The 16,375-nt window shown below is 44.3% G+C and overlaps 1 long non-coding RNA gene across 1 annotated transcript in view; it reads left to right on the forward strand.

Annotated features, from left to right (window-relative positions):
• The first annotated feature begins 2,253 nt into the window (after window positions 1-2,253).
• The window catches only part of LOC138566097 (uncharacterized), a 63,393-nt gene continuing 49,271 nt past the window's right edge, over window positions 2,254-16,375 (forward strand). The window contains exon 1 of the long non-coding RNA XR_011301842.1: window positions 2,254-2,298. This is a non-coding gene — a long non-coding RNA (uncharacterized lncRNA). The remainder of the gene's footprint in view (window positions 2,299-16,375) is intronic.

Consider the following 16,375-nt stretch of genomic DNA (forward strand, 5'->3'; position numbering starts at 1 on the left):
TGCCACCACATGCTTGGCTCCTTTCACCTTTGCACAGAATTCAGCTCCGTGAGCGGATGGTCTAATTGAAACATTTTCCTTCCTGCGCTAGAAGCTTGAAGCTTTAAGGACTGAACTATTTCAAACATCAAACTCCACACTTGCATCCCCATTGCAAAAGCAGCTTTTGTACATTTATTTTTCAAGCAACATCGCCCAGTCTGTGGTTGCAGCCTCATGAAGAAGCCCAGTTTGCACCACTGATTTGCATCAATGATTTGCACCAATGAGCTATGGACTGAGCTGCCTATAATATTAGTAATGTGTTAGACATCAGCAGATTTGGGTGTTAGTGATTAGTAATTGTTATTCATACATTGCATTGCAACTCTGTCCATGTCATGATATGGTGCATCGTGCTATGGTATCTGCTTCTATGCAATGCTGAATCCAAACCCCTTTCTGTTTTGTTTTGTATGAATTCACAGCACTGACTAACACCAGATGTACACCAGAGTGCCCCACAGAAGCATACATCTGTTGCACAAGTCTTTGATTAAATTCTGCCCTAGTTTGAATTCGGAGTCTGTAACTCATACATAGCTCCTACAGGCCCATAACCAAGAAGGCCAAGGGCAGGAAGCAAAAAGAGGACATTACCTAAACTCCACACATGGCAAATCTCCCTAAAATTGTTACGACATAGAGAGCAAATATGCAAAGATGGAAGGGGGTTCCAGTATTGGCTCTGATTCTGATGACGGAAGTTGGACACAAGTAAGTAGGCAGTAAAAGTAAATCACAATCACAGTCTGTAAAAGACCCAACTAAGCTGATTTATGCTGTAGAAAGATGTATAACTCCTTATCATATCAATATAATATGTTCTGTTCATGAACATCTAGAACAGCCAAAATAAAAAGAAGTGGCAATTGTATCAGTGCGAAACGTATCGGTCACTTGATTGAAAAAACATCTAAATTGAGTGGAAATACATTTCAAGAATACCCAAGTCCCAAAAATCATTATCATGTCTATGACTTACCTGGACGAGAGGTAAGGGACTCCTACTCAATCTTTAAAAATAAACCTTCCTCCAAATAATGAGTGGAGATAAAAGAAGTAGTTTTGATATTATACAATGTAAATGATAACTCATAATCTTCCCTATTGAACTCAACGAAGGCAGATCCAAAGGAAATTAAGTCAAGAAAGAAGAGTCATCAGTGCAAGTTTGCTTAGTAATTAGATAAGGATCAGAACATTCTAATATCTATATAGGCAGGTGGACCTGATGTAGCAAAACTAAGTCATACATGCTGGTCATCAGAGATATTATCTCTGTTTTAAATCAGTAGTGGCATAAAACATTGATTCACAATTAATTTGGATTTAACTAATACCACATTTGGCTCCTTAATCAGAGGAAACCTGATGGACTTAAATGATCTTGTAAAAGGCATTTAGGCCAGCTCAAGTGTGCCCTATGCTACTGTACGGTAAGGTATGAAAATCAGTGTTTGAAAAAAATCCAAATAGCCAATACATTTCACAGAATCAGGAAAAACAAAAGTTAATTACATGCAACCACAGCTGGGTACAATTCATGAATCATTCAACATTGCATCTTTAAACTGCATGTTTGTATGTATACACAATGTTTCAAGATGCAAGTAAATTCATACGCTTATTGGACAGTCTTGGTTGTGCTATAGGTGATTCAATACAATACTTAACCCTTTTGGCCTATTCTATCCCTTGTGACCATTCTAATGAATACCACTCGAAAATTATCTCATGATGGGGTCATGTAGTTGCACACAGTTTTGATTGGACAGTTGAAACGTTAACATATTTCACATACAACTTGGTTGCCCATTGGCTATGACTCTTTGAAGGTTCTGTGGTGGGTCGCCTCCATAATTAGACAATCGTATTGTGAGGTGTACACAGTGTGGCAACAAAAAAGAACACTTCACATCCTTTCTCATGGGACTTAAAGGCTGGCTCCAACTTAACGTTCTCACCCTTGTGACATTTGAAGTGACAGCTATTACTGTGACTTCTCATTGGGATCATGTTACCCTTCTCCTTCCCTTAGCATGATGTGTAAGCATGGCTTCATGGGGTATGGTTCTTGGCCTCTTGTGCACATCTAAATAGTATATTTGTGTATGTGTGAAGGTGAATGGACTTTTTAATTATGAATACCTATAATTGAGGGGTAATCAGGACTCAATAAGCAATCATTAATATATTCCCTATTATGCACAAGGTCCTCCTGGCTTCTCTTGGTGCTGAATGCTGATCTTTTCCTGGGTGAGGTGCTCATGTTGTTCTGTATTTATAATTCTCTTCAGCTGTGATCTTTGTCTTGCTAGTTTCTAGAGCACTGAATTGTCATATTACTTGTTACATGTTTCACTTACTACAGGCCTGGAAACTTGCTGCCCTTTTGTTCCCAGCCCATCTCTTGTGAACCTCTTGCACCCTTTCTCATGTGCACTTCACAAAGTTGTAACACCTGATTAAGTCACTGCTCCTTGTCCAGAACTTGGAAATGAGCTTCACCTCCCTGTTCTGACCAATCACAGCACGACTTTATGGCTGGTCCGTGGCTGCTGACCATGCGATTGTGAATCTCTAATGTGAGCTGAAACTGGATGCATTTTACTGTGTGCAATAGATCATGTATATCTGAGGCCTACTAAATATAATTAGCCTACAGAACTACCTTTATTCTGAGGCCTCTTCTATGTGTTCCACACCTAAAGGATGTTAGATATGTTTGTGTGGTGTTGTACGATTGCTACCTTTTAGTGTTTCTAGTGTGTGCTTCTATTACTGCTTGCTCACTTATGAGTGGGTGTGTGTGTGTGTGTGTGTGTTTGGTTAGACCCTATGTTTGCTTGCATATTATTTGTCCTTGCCATCATCCTACATGAACTAAATTCAAATGGGAAGCCTATGTGTATTGCTGGCTACTGTCTATCGTACGTCTAGGAGGGGTCTGGGAAATGTGAATATTCCCTTGTCGACTTCACCTAAGGTTTGTGCATTATGCATGTTGTTTGGGCCTCTGGCATTCAGTGTGGTTTGAGCCTCGTGTTTTATGGGCTTCCTTAATCTTTATTCTTGCTTATATTGGGAACATTGAAGTTCATTGCAACATTACCCCCTATCGTTCAATCCGGAAGGAATTCCTCCATGTACTCCTTGTCCCTTAATTCCTGTTCTCTTGCCCAATTACATCTTTTGGGACCCACACTTTGCTGTTGTTTCTCAAATGCCCCCCCCCCCTTTTCATAATCCCAAGGACTGCATCTTAAAAAAATAGCAATCTCTAGCAATCTGAAGGTAGTTTTTGGGATCTGGGGGGTGGTCTCCAAACTGTTCCTATCAGGCCTACTGTGTACTCCATTAACACTACCCCGGTTTTTGGTTGTAACTCTATCTTGAGTGTGTATTCTCATCTTTCTAAGGAGAAGTGGTCTCCTAACTTAGCTGTAAGTAACTTTACACTTCTTCCACGAGACACCCAACAAACCATTATTACTTGGTACAGGCTCCAAATTAAAATTAAGATGATCGGAATAGGTAGAAGTACTGTGCATACATGTGTCTGCTGGTTTGCAATACAGGAGAATATCTCAGTTATCCAATCTGGTTCCTTCTTTGATTCCTCACTCTTCCTCCATAACTATCCTTAGGTGATGTAATGCCTTTATTGCTACTCTTAAAGACCCATTATCCTGATCATTTGGAGGCACATATGTGCAACATGTACTTCCGATAATCTTGCAGACCCAACCATCCATGGCTGTGATGAGGTCAAGTACCATACAATTCTGCAATGTCATAATTCAAAGTGCTTGTATCTCTTCTTTCACAGCAATGAAATCATGCTTTGTGGCATTAGCCAGCTTGACCAAGTTCCAGCAGACAATTTGGAGCCATTTGGCATTTGTGGCTGCCTGTATTCCAGAGGGCAAATAAGATGCAAAGAGTAGATCTGTTTTTGTAAAAAAGTAGTACCGATTCAGTACCTTCGCCAAGGATGTGTCTGCTTCTTTACTAAAGTAGTTTGATCTCTTTCTGCATGATAGTGTTTGTGAGCTGTTTGTCTTTTGTACTTTTGGGGGTACTGCCAGGGACTGCAGTTTACCTTTTCGGATCAAAAGGTGCTCTTCTGGGATTAAAAGCACTGAGGCATGTAGGTTCACTAGAGAACAAAACCCATTCCATGATGATGTTAGATGGAAATAGGCTTTGGTTTCACATTGCCAAAAACCATCCATTACTGTTGCAGTGCACTTTCGTAATACTGTCATGGTGAGAGTTTTATTGCATCCTGCATTCTGAGCAATGTGCTTCCTTCACCTCTGAAACATAATGAAGATTGAGTGAGTTCTACTTGCAATGTGGCAGCAATACACTTATGATCTCAGCAGTAATTCCCCTGGCTTCCCCAAGGCCAGAATAATACTAGCCCAGGTGATGCACTAGTGTCCCTTCTGCCTTGAGTGCACTTGGGTATGCTTCCAAGAGCTTTTCACTCAGGAAAGGTTTCAAAGGCAAACCAAGTGACTATTCCATTCAGAGGGGCAACTTTGAGGGTGGATCATTGTCCAGGGAATCAGCCCAATACCAAACATTCAGAGCTGCATCAGCTGAAGGACCAGATGGTGCGCCGTAATCAGATTATGAATTAGACAACACACCACTTTTAGGTGTGGGTCACAGAATGAGGTGAAGGATTGTATGCAGATATTATGTCATGTTAAGTTGACTTATACCACACAATGCTACCACTAGCATGGTCTCCAGGCAATAAAAAAATATTGAAATGGTCAGATGGATGGAGGGGTGGGTGGACAGACACATGGATGACAGGATGGGTGAGTGTGATTCAAAGGTCCTAATCTGTCACTCCAGTGCTGTGCCTCATGACTTTTTCCAACAGTACTCCGGGTCAAGACAGATCATGGTCCCTGTAAGCTCACATTCCTCGCACGAGGTGCTCCATTAATTTGCCAAATCTATTCATGTTTTCAGGGGTACATTGCTGTTGTACCCTAGGGGTGTGCTTGCAGTGTAAACCCCAGTACAGGGCCCAACACCCAAGTGTTGTTCCTACGAGGGGGAGCATTACATTCAGATGTTGCTACATCTGCCAGTCATAGAGCTGGTCATTCACTTTCCTTTCTTTTTAAAGGGGCATCTCTCTCTATAACCATCTTCACACTCCCCCGTGCCCCACTGTTCCCAACCGCAATACTCCTTAACCCTTAATACAGATATATTTTTGCTTCTCCATGAAGTTATTCTGCCAATGTGAATTAACGATAAAATAATTACTTCGATACGATAGAGCCACATGAAAAGTGGCAGGATCCCCGAATCATGTCAGTAAATTTGCATCTAAGTGAGACAACCCAGGAGAAGACTTACTGGGAGACTCAACCTCAAGAAGTAGAGAGTCTCCTCTTGTCAATTGTAGGCCCTAGAGAACAATTCCTTGAAAGAGTAAGAATACACTGACCAGAGAACTGGATGTACCTGGAACATACTACTCTCCAATACCAACCCAGATGTTGAAGTTATTACTCTAATTCATGTAATTCCTATCCATTCCTATTCCAGAGGTAGAACAAGTATGGTGTGTATGTGCTGTGGATTGGGAAGACAAACTTTTTTCAAAAGGCTTGTAAACTCTGCCGTGAAAACTCTTTGCTAGGATCCTCACAACGAAGAAGCAAGAACAGCTGGACAATGTGTCCTGCTGATAATAAAGAAAACAGCCTAAAGAAGCAATAACAACATAGAAAATGGTTACACTCTTAGGAATGTGTTCCCATCTGTTGAGGCGTGTCCATAATAGGTAAGAGGGTACCAAGCAACCACCCTTTAAGAAGGAGCCAAGCCAATCCCAGATCGCTCCATAGCTGCACCCCCGGAGATGGCCTTGATGTTAAGGAAATCTGGTTTCCTTTAGCTTACAACTGTGCATGCTCAATGGGACATGAAAGATGAGGCTGTTGTGCTTCCCCAGTCTCGCATGTACCATTTAGAAGGCAGGCTGGATCTGTAGTAGCATCAGAAGTCCTCATCTGTGTAGGAGCAGAAGCACCAGGTAAGATTTATGTATTTAGTTGCAAAAAGTACCCGTACTCCGCACGGGTTCTGTAGACAGACATGATAACACTCACCAATTGTTGAAAATCATGATCCTGTATGTTGCTATTCCGAGTCGCTTATCGCTTAATGTACTTTGTACTCTGATGTAAACTGCACTGAGAATGAGCACCAGTGGCTGGCTGCCATACCCAGTGCAGACATAGAGGTGATGCGAGAGCTGGTGTGTGTAGCATACTGGGACTTTCTGTGAGCTCTCCCTGCCTGTCCCCTCACCCTGGTGAAGTGTTGTGCGTTGTGTTGTGTTGTGTTGCGATGCATCCTAGGGCCTTAAAACATGGTTTTGAAGGCCTTTTGAGTTTTGTTCCTCAACTCAAGATGCTTAAAATTTGCTTTGTCTGGTCCTTCTATGACTGCATTGATATTTTGCCGATTTCAGGCAACCGTCTCATGTATGAAAGGGGTGGGGTGGAGGGTCCTAACAGGAAACTATGCAACATTTGGTGCAGATTGGTGGAATGGTGTGGAATTGTATAAGGAACAAACAAACTGATTTTCTACTGTATATATATATATATTACATGGCCACGGTAGTAGCATGTAGTTATGGTTAAGTTGCTGTTTCCATAGGAAGAGCACTTTTTGGGTGGCTTATAACTTCGCTCCCCCTGGATGAATCCTCACCAAACTTTGCAGAAAAAAAGTATATGGCCCACTCTGAATCTTTTTGCAAAGTTTGGTGAGGATTCGTCCAGGGGGGCCAAAGTTATAACGGGGGTCCCAAAACTTTTTTTTTCCCATAGACTGAATGGGGAAAAAACTTTGCTCACGCCAGAGCCCAAATAGCTGGATGGATTTTCACCAAATTTAGACCAGGAGTAGCGGCTTGGTCCCGAAAGCGTGCTTTTGCAATCCGTCCAGTAGTTTTTTTTAAATGACCAAAAAGTAGGTCACAAAAAATTAGTGATATCTGTGTTCGGTCCGCGGACACACTTCCCTGTTCACTCCGCGGTCAGTGTTCTGATTGGCCAATCGGCTTGCATGATGTCCGCGGACATGCGACGTGTTCGCTGATTGGATGGCGTGGATCGTGAAGCGTGTCAGATTTTCGGTAGCGCCCGCCATCTTGGATTCGCGGACATCCGCGGACAGCACGGTGAAACTTGGTTTCAAAATTGTATTTAGTAGAGTGTGTTGGTGTGTAAGAGTTTTTTGGGGAGGGTGGGAGAGTATGAGATAGGTTAAATGTTTTTTTTTGTGGTAGACCGTATTGTTGTGTTCGATTTGTCTGCGAACAACAAGGCTGTTCTCAAATGTTCTAAATAAACTAAATAGGGGGTGTTCTGAGGACGCAATATGTGTCTGTTTTGTTTGCAAGCAAGCTGAAACTGTTCTAAGAACACTTGCGGTGTCCTGAAATGTACGTAAATATAGAAAATGGTGGTGTCCTTAGGGCGCTGTCCGTATTGTTCTCTGGCAAGTTGAATGTGTTCTAAGAACACTTGCGGTGTCCTGAAATGTTCGCAAATAAACAAAATGGGGGTGTCCTGAGGACGCTGTCCGTATTATTCTTTGGCAAGTTGAATGTGTTCTAAGAACACACACGGTGTCCTGAAATGTTCGCAAATAAACACAATAGGGGTGTCCTCAGGACCCTGTCCGTATTGTTCGCTGGCAAGTTAAATGTGTTCTAAGAACACTCGCGGTGTCCTGATTGTTCGTAAATGAACAAAATTGGGGTGTCCTGAGGACGGTTCTACGTTGTTTCGCCGCATGATTTTTGTGTCCTGATTGTTCGCTGGCAAGTTGAATATGTTCTAAGAACACTCGCGGTGTCCTGAAATGCTCGCAAATAAACAGAATGGGGGTGTCCTGAGGACGCTGTCTGTATTGTTCACTGGCAAGTTGAATGTGTTCTAAGAACATTCGCGGTGTCCTGAAATGTTCGTAAATTAACAAAATGGGGGTGTCCTGAGGACGCTGTCCGTATTGTTCTCTGGCAAGTTGAATGTGTTCTAAGAACACTCGCTGTGTCCTGAAATGTTTGCAAATAAACAAAATGGGGGTGTCCTGAGGACGCTGTCCGTATTGTTCTCTGGCAAGTTGAATGTGTTCTAAGAACACTTGCGGTGTCCTGACATGTTCGCAAATAAACAAAATGGGGGTGTCCTGAGGACACTGTCCGTATTGTTCGCTGGCAAGTTGAATGTGTTCTAAGAACACTCGTGGTGTCCTGAAATGTTCTCAAATAAACAGAATGGGGGTGTCCTGAGGACGCTGTCTGTATTGTCTGCTGGCAAGTTGAATGTGTTCTAAGAACATTTGCGGTGTCCTGAAATGTTCGTAAATTAACAAAATGGGGGTGTCCTGGGGACGCTGTGTCCTGAAATGTTCGCAAATAAACAAAATGGGGGTGTCCTGAGGACGCTGTCCGTATTGTTCGCTTGCAAGTTGAATGTGTTCTACGACCACTCGCCGTGTCCTGAAATGTTCTCAAATAAACAAAATGGGGGTGTCCTGAGGACGCTGTCCGTACTGTTCGCTGGCAAGTTGAATGTGTTCTAAGAACACTTGCGGTGTCCTGAATTGTTCGCAAATAAACAAAATGGGGGTGTCCTGAGGACACTGTCCGTATTGTTCGCTGGCAAGTTGAATGTGTTCTAAGAACACTCGCAGTGTCCTGAAATGTTCGTAAATTAATCAAATGGGGGTATCCTGAGGACGGTGTCTGTATTGTTCGCTGGCAAGTTGAAAGTGTTCTAAGAACACTCGCCGTGTCCTGAAATGTTCGTAAATAAACAAAATGGTGGTGTCCTGAGCACGCTGTCTGTATTGTTCGCTGGCAAGTTGAAAGTGTTCTAAGAACACTCATTACGTCCGCGGACATTAAAAGTTCCCATAAGCCATAGTTAAAATGTTTGACTCTATGGGTGTGATACGCTGCGGTCGTGGTGGCCAGGGCATAGAGTCTTGGGTGCATGGCCACACCCACCGCAGCATATCACACTCATAGTGGCTTATAACTTTGGGATCCAAAAACAAATTTATAAGGAACAAAGTTATAAGCCTCTATGGGTGTGATATGCTGCAATGGTTGTACTTATTATAATATACTTACTGTTTGGTTTAGTAACTGGAGTACATGTATTTCTTGTTCATTTCTGTGATAAAAGAAAGATCATGCTACTATTGGTATTTTGTAATGACTTATTACATTGAATTGTCGGGGTGAGTGTCCAGGAGTCTGCAGAGCCACCCGCGGAGCTCCGGGCTGGGAGGCCCCAACTCCTCCCGCATCCCCCCACAATGAGTCTAGGCGCACTCAAGAAGCAAGGCTGAATTGCAGTTTATTTCAAACAGCAGGTATGGTTTCCCGTATGCATGCAAGAATAACATAAAAAAAACCCTGGCAAAATGCTGGCAAAATACAAAAGTGCCACAAAATGCGCTCTCGCTCTGGCTCGCAGGCCTTTTTACTACAGTGTGATGCGCTACCTGCGTCATTCGTGAAAGTGAGCTCAGAAACCTATCGCCTCTCAGGATTGGCTAGCTGAGTGGTAGGGTTAGTATAGCTATAGGGTGGTGGGAATTTTCATTGGAAGAAGCAAAATCAGGTGGTATACTTGGGCTGTCCCTAATGTTGTTACTTTAAAATTGCTCCTTGTGAGAGAGGGTATGCCCAGACGTGGGTCCCTTGCTTGCTGCGCCACACGGAACCTCACTGAGGAAGTCCAACAAGGCCGAAACATGTCTGGGGTTGCTTGGTTTTCTGTGCAGAGGGGACCTGGCCTAGCAGTTCGGGCTGGGCTGCTACCTTTGGTGGCGGCAGCTGCTGACTGATTTGCACATGGCTGGTCCCCTTTTGCAATGGCGCAGACGGGCTAAAAAATGGTGGTGTGGAAGGTTGCCCAGAGCAATTTCCAGTGGTTTAGATTCATTCGAAACCTTCCACCCATCACTTTTGTGGTCAGTTACTTTAAAATTGCAACAAGGGGACCCTCGATGATTGGATGTGTGTAATTAGCATCAGAGGCGAGTCCCCCTGTGTTCTGATTGGTTCTTCCATGAGCCCCCACGTCTGGGACCATCGTTGTTCCCAGCTCATGGTGTACCTGTCATTAGCAACAATGTGTAACTATGTGTCTTGTGCAAGCTGCGGGCTGGTCTGCTCATGAGCTCTTAGGCGGGTCGTTCTCATCGTTGCAGGTGTCCATCTTGCTGCCTCGCTGTTGCAACTGGCGGGACACTGACTGCTCCATTGTCCCGTAGGTTTTGGCACCTCGTCAGCTCGGCTTGGTCACGTGTGAGAGACCACTGCTAGAGCAGTATTATGAGCTTTTAATTTTAATATCCTGGGTCCAGACCCTTTGAACTTCCAGGTGTAGTCTTGATGATGGTCTGCCAGTATGCATGTTGCAACATCGCAGCCTTGGCGTCAGGCCTTCGTTGTGAGCTCGTTCTGCTGGCTCAGTGCTCGTGTCTCTTCATGGAGGGGGTTTTCACTTATGAGGCTCAACCCTGGGGCCTCTTGCTCGTGGCCTACTGAGGCCTAGTCCTGTGGTGACTGTACATATACCCTAATATGGTGGTCCAGGAACAGTGCGTCATCATATGTAATGCTAAATCTTCATAGCAGACAGCGTTTCATAAAGATAGGCGGCGAGGAAGCATCAGCAAGCGTGTATTCAATCGCTTCATGCATCTTGCGTTTCTGCAGTGCGAAGAAAGGCCTATGTGAAAAACAAAAAAGATGCACGTCCATAGATGTGACGGTCCGCTATGTCATTACATTGGTTATGTTCTTCGTGTAGGCTGCTGTGTGAGTGAGCAAGCATTGTTGTCCGTCGGCTATGTCGTCATGGCATCTCTAACGATGTGAGGACTGCAACCGTAGTTTTAACGGATTTCATCCATGCTGCAAATGTCATCGTGGTCCACGGGAGCAGGTGTTGATCGTGCCGGTCGGCACACTCCTCTCAGGTGTATATTCTTAAACCAGGGTATTCTACCATTAGGCAGGTAGGCAAATTCATCTCATGGGCGGTGTCTGATTCGTGACCCTCTAGGCCAGGGTCTCCCTCAACAGTCCCCCCTCTGGTTGACTTGTCGACCACAAACTCATCCTTTTCTTTATCTCCTCTCACTCTCCATACTTTAGTTACTCCAGCCAGATGGCCATAGTGGTTGACATGATCTTCGAACGACCAGTACATATATACACACGTCCCATTAGGTCTGCAGTATACCCATCTTCCCATATAGTTTCTCGGGTTCCTTGGGTTCTCCACCTTTATTGATGCTGGATCCTTGTGTGTGTCGGGAATCTGTTTGCAGAGTCTTTCCCTTTCTTGTATTATGATGTCTGTATTGGTTGCATCGTCAGCTGGTAGGAAAGCATGCATCCCGGCCATCTCTATCATCTCATCCATTTTTTGCGCTTTTCTTGCTTTCCAGAACCGTACCACCAGTGTTATCACGCCTACCAATAGCTTTAATCCTTCCGATAACCATGATGGCATCGATGACCAGAGGAAGGAAAACCAGTTGTCTTCCTTCTGTACTCCTCTACTTTCTTCCTCCATTCTCGAGTGCATGATAGCCAACTGGGACACTGCTTCAGTTAGTGTTCCGTTGCCTGCATCGTTAGCTGGAACGAACGTGCAGCATGATTGTCCTATTTTTGCACAAACCCCTCCTTCCATTGCCGTGAGGCGGTCCAAAACATATCTGTTCTGTAGCACCACCATCCTTACTGCTCGTAGTTCTTCCCTTATCGCATTGAATCCGTTAACAGTAGAGTTTATCGTCATCATTAGTTCCCACCTAGTAATCTGGAGCCACTTCACATTGGCTTATGCTTGCAACCCAGGATGTATGATAGATGAGAAAAACATTGCTGCTCTGCTGAATAGTCTACTCTCTGGAGGAATCAAAGACAGTGCTGTTTCTGAGCACCCCCACAGGTAGTTCACTGTAAGTGCCTCTCCTTGTCTCTTCCTCCTGGACAGAACATCATCAGTGTTCCCTTCATTTTGTTCTGTGGTCTTCAACGCTCTCTTCCTTCTTTTATTCCCTTCGTCCATTCTAGGGAACTTTGCTAAATTGACACGTTCTTGTGGCACGACTAAAGATGGAACATTAATGTGTACCATAGTACATATCCCATTCCAAGATGGTGGTAGTGTGTGGTATGCCTTATCACCACAGGCCCATTAGTGGTCCATTATCACTGCAGTCCCGGCACCCCCCTCAGGTAGTTCCACTACATCTTTGCAGTTGGCGTTGTATCCTACGTCTACATCACCTCTGTGATGATAACATAACGTAAGTGCGGGTAGCGGTAATACTCTTACTGGATCTTCATCCTTCTCCATCCATGTTAACATCGGTACATACATCCCCCAGGTTGTCCAGCACCTGTTGTTGTGTTCTTGGACTGTTGTATAGTTCTCATTTGTTATCATATTACTTCCTACCACTCCTATCTGCCATTCGTCGTTCATGTATACTTTCCCTGTGATCACAATAAGTGGTCGCTCCCAACATCCTTGTTCCCCTGGTGTTTCTGCGGCGTACCAATCACAGGGTAAGTAGTCCAACATGACCTTCTTAGTTTCTCCTTTATCAGGGCCATCAGTGATGTACCTAAATGCTTCGGCTTGTAGGCTTCTCTCATGATACGCCAAATAAGTCTTGAGGAAGTTGTTCTCATAGGGGTATGTGTCCCTTGTCTTCCACTCCATCCTCACTACTGTTCCCTGGAATCGCCCTCTCGTCTGGAACAGCGATAAGTATATCAGACACGAAACTGTGCTGGCTGGTACTTCTGTAGCGACAAATGTTCCTGATGCTCTTGTGGTGTAAGGTATCAATGAGCAAACGTAGCAGCTGCCCTCCTTTGCTTGCTTACCTATTTTGGTCACGTGCCTATACCACATATTATTTGTGACGTGTGCTGAATCTGTAAGGTATGTGTTAATCTCCTTCTCTTCTGCGTATGTGCTGCGTTTAACTCTATTACCCTTAATTGCATTCTTATTTACGCCACCTGATGTTGTTTCTGTTGCAGCCAGGGAAGGGAATGAGTTAGTTTTAGGAGCAGCCATAACACTTGAAGCAGTCAAATTTTGCCATACAAAGGCAATCAACAAGCCGGTCACCATCAACAATAAAATCCCTACCAATCTCATTACATATATTCTTTTCACTGGCATTTCAACTCTTATCTTTGCAGCGGACCGGCAGCTGATTCTTACGAAGTTAAAGTTGCCCACCTGCAAATACTGAAGACACTGTTAGTCGTGTTAGTTAAGCACTCCCTATCAGGTGGTCGTTCATAGCCCAGACGAAGATCTGTTCCCACAGTAACTTCAGAGATCTATCTCTCAGTGCTGGTAAATGTTCATGAAGGTGGGGAAACGATCTTTCTATTGCTATAAGGAAGGCTGTGTAGTACACACGTATCCTTCTTCTCTTCAAATACTTTGGTCTCCGTATAAAATACACAAATTGGTGTGATAATGCTTCAGGATTGTTGTCGTCTGCGGGCAGCATCTGCCCCTGGGCTTGACACCACACTAACTAGTGCAATTACTAAACCATAACAATACAATATGCGATACCTGCATATACGAGAGAGAGAGAAAAAGACATACAGATCTTTGCAATTATGCCTATGGTACACAGAAGAGCACTACAATGATGACCTTCAATTGACTGTGGGCGTGTAAGGAACTAGTGGTAATGACTGGGAAGAACTTGCTTTCGTTTGGGACCTCGTAAACATGGGATGGGCTGGGGCAAGTTGTCAGTTACTTCTAGGGAGTCCGTAGTGATAGCTATATTTGGGGTACACTCATTATTAACTTGATCAGCTGTTGCCGTTTTGTCACTCTGTGCCAATGCTGTCGGTTGTGTTGCTGCTGCGGTGGCCCTATCATCAACGCAGGGCGGGTCTTGTAGATATAGGGCTTAACGTCGTGAAGATGAGTCCAGGTGTTTTTGTCCACTAACCTGACAGCTCTAGGAGACACTTTCTCTACCACATGAGGTCCAGAGAACCTGGGTTGGTTCCACTTCCTATTGAAGTTCCGTAGGAGGATGCTATCGCCCTCCTCTATAGTTGATTCGTCGTGCTGGGTGTTCTTTGACCCGCCCCGCCTGTGCTCAAGCTGTTGGGAAATAAAAGCAATGCTAGTAATCAAAGAAGACACATATTGATGCATTTCATCACCAAAAACAGTTGCAGTGTTCTCACTATCTATAAAAGCTCTCGATGGGGGTGTTAAGGGAAGGCGCATTTGACGACCGGTCACCACCTCATGCGGGGTGAGGCGGTGGTCGGCGCCAGGTCTATTTCTCAACTCAAATAATGCAAGCAGGAGGAAGTACAACCAACTCTTCTTGGTTGTCTGCTGAATTTTAGCTATTTCTTCCTTTAAGAGACTGTTAAGGTGTTCACACACACCATTTGCTTGCGGATGGTAGGCACATGCAAATTTATGCTTGATGCCCTAAAGAGTAGTAATATGCTGTAATAGTTAATTTGCGAAATACGGGCCATTGTCTGACCGCAGCACCTCGCAAACGCCCCACCTTGGGAAAACTTCTCGCACTAACAACTTTGCAGCCTGAAGGCTTCTGCATGTGTGCGCAGCCCAGCCTCGATCCATCTGGAGAAAGGGCATACCACAACTATCATATTTCGATATCCTTGACATACGTTGATCATATCAACGTAATCTATATGAAGGTGCAGAAAAGGCCCCTCTGGCCGGGGTATAATACCCTTTATCGCTTGCAGCATGTGGCCAGCCGTGAATTGCTGACATGTTAAGCATCTGCTTATGAAGTCCACAACATGGTAGTTTAGATCGGGACAAAACCAGTTCTCTTTAATTTGGGCTGTAATCATTTCTTTACCCGTGTGCGCCGGGTAATGTAATTTTGTGAGTGCTGTTTTCAATAGTGTCAAAGGCATAACTACTCTCCCTGTGTTATTTTGTCGCCACAAGGCATCAGTAGGGGACATGGTACACCCCCTTTTTGCCCATAGTTCCTTTTCTGCCATTGGTGCTGACACCTGCAGTTCCATAACCTGTGTTGCAGGGAGATGTGTGCACCCCTCCTTCATTAGCATTTGTCTCGCTTTCATTCTTCCCCTTCCTCTCTCTGACTCTAGTGGGGACCACGTCTCACCAAAATACACGGCATGTTTTGCATGCGCGTCTGCCACTTCGTTACCCTTTGATATATAATCGTTGCCATTGGTGTGCGCACGGCACTTTACCAACGCCACTTCTTCGGGGTCGTTTATTACCTCTATCAATTCGGCCAGTAGAAGAGCATGTTGTACTGGAGTACCGTCTGCTCTCCTGAACCCTCTTCTGTGCCATTTAATCAATCCTGAATGTACTGTTGATGTAACATATGCACTATCGGAGTATATGGTGACCCTTTTACCAGCACTTTCTTTTAGTGCCAGAATCAGTGCCACTAGCTCGGCCGCTTGGGCTGAATAGTGCAGTGGTAATTGATGGCATTTTATTGGAATATACAACAGATCCTTGGTCATTCTTACTACCGCTGCTCCTGTCCTCCTTATCCCATCTGTCTGATCAATTATCGAGGAACCATCTATGAACAACAGGTTATCTCCCACCAGTACGTCTTCTTCAACTTTCCTTGCACATGAATAGATCTCATTTACTTGCGTGCAGTCATGAGCGTAAGCTCCTCCCTCTACTACTTCTGCTAGAAACCTGGCAGGATTCACTGTGCGGCACCTAACGATAGTTAGTTCTGGTCTAGACAGTATTATCTCATTACCTGATGCTCGCTGGGTCGTTATGGTGGATTCTGGCTTATTGAGGATTGCAAACAATGCATGATCTACGAACAATGTAGTAGGGCACCCTATTGTTATTTATGATGCCTTTTCAACTGCAAACGCTGCTGCTGCGAGACCTTGTTCGCATGGGAAATGACCCAACATTACTGGGTCCAAATGGCCGATATAGAATGCAATTGGCTTATGTCCCATGCTTGTTTTCTGGGTGAGAACTGCTTTCATAACTGCTGAGTAACAATGTGAGAAAATGAAAAACTGGTGCCCATAGTTTGGGGTAGCTAGTACTGGTGTGGATGATATGGCTCCTTTCAATTCGTTAAATGATTCTACCATCTCTCCTGTCCACTTCAGTTTCCCATCCCCCTGCTGGGCTTCCCTCAATGCTTCGAGCAGAGGTCCTATGTATGAGCT

This window comes from Ambystoma mexicanum, chromosome 1p (assembly GCF_040938575.1).
Source record: "Ambystoma mexicanum isolate Mex_15411 chromosome 1p, UKY_AmexF1_1, whole genome shotgun sequence".
Lineage (NCBI taxonomy): Eukaryota > Metazoa > Chordata > Amphibia > Caudata > Ambystomatidae > Ambystoma > Ambystoma mexicanum.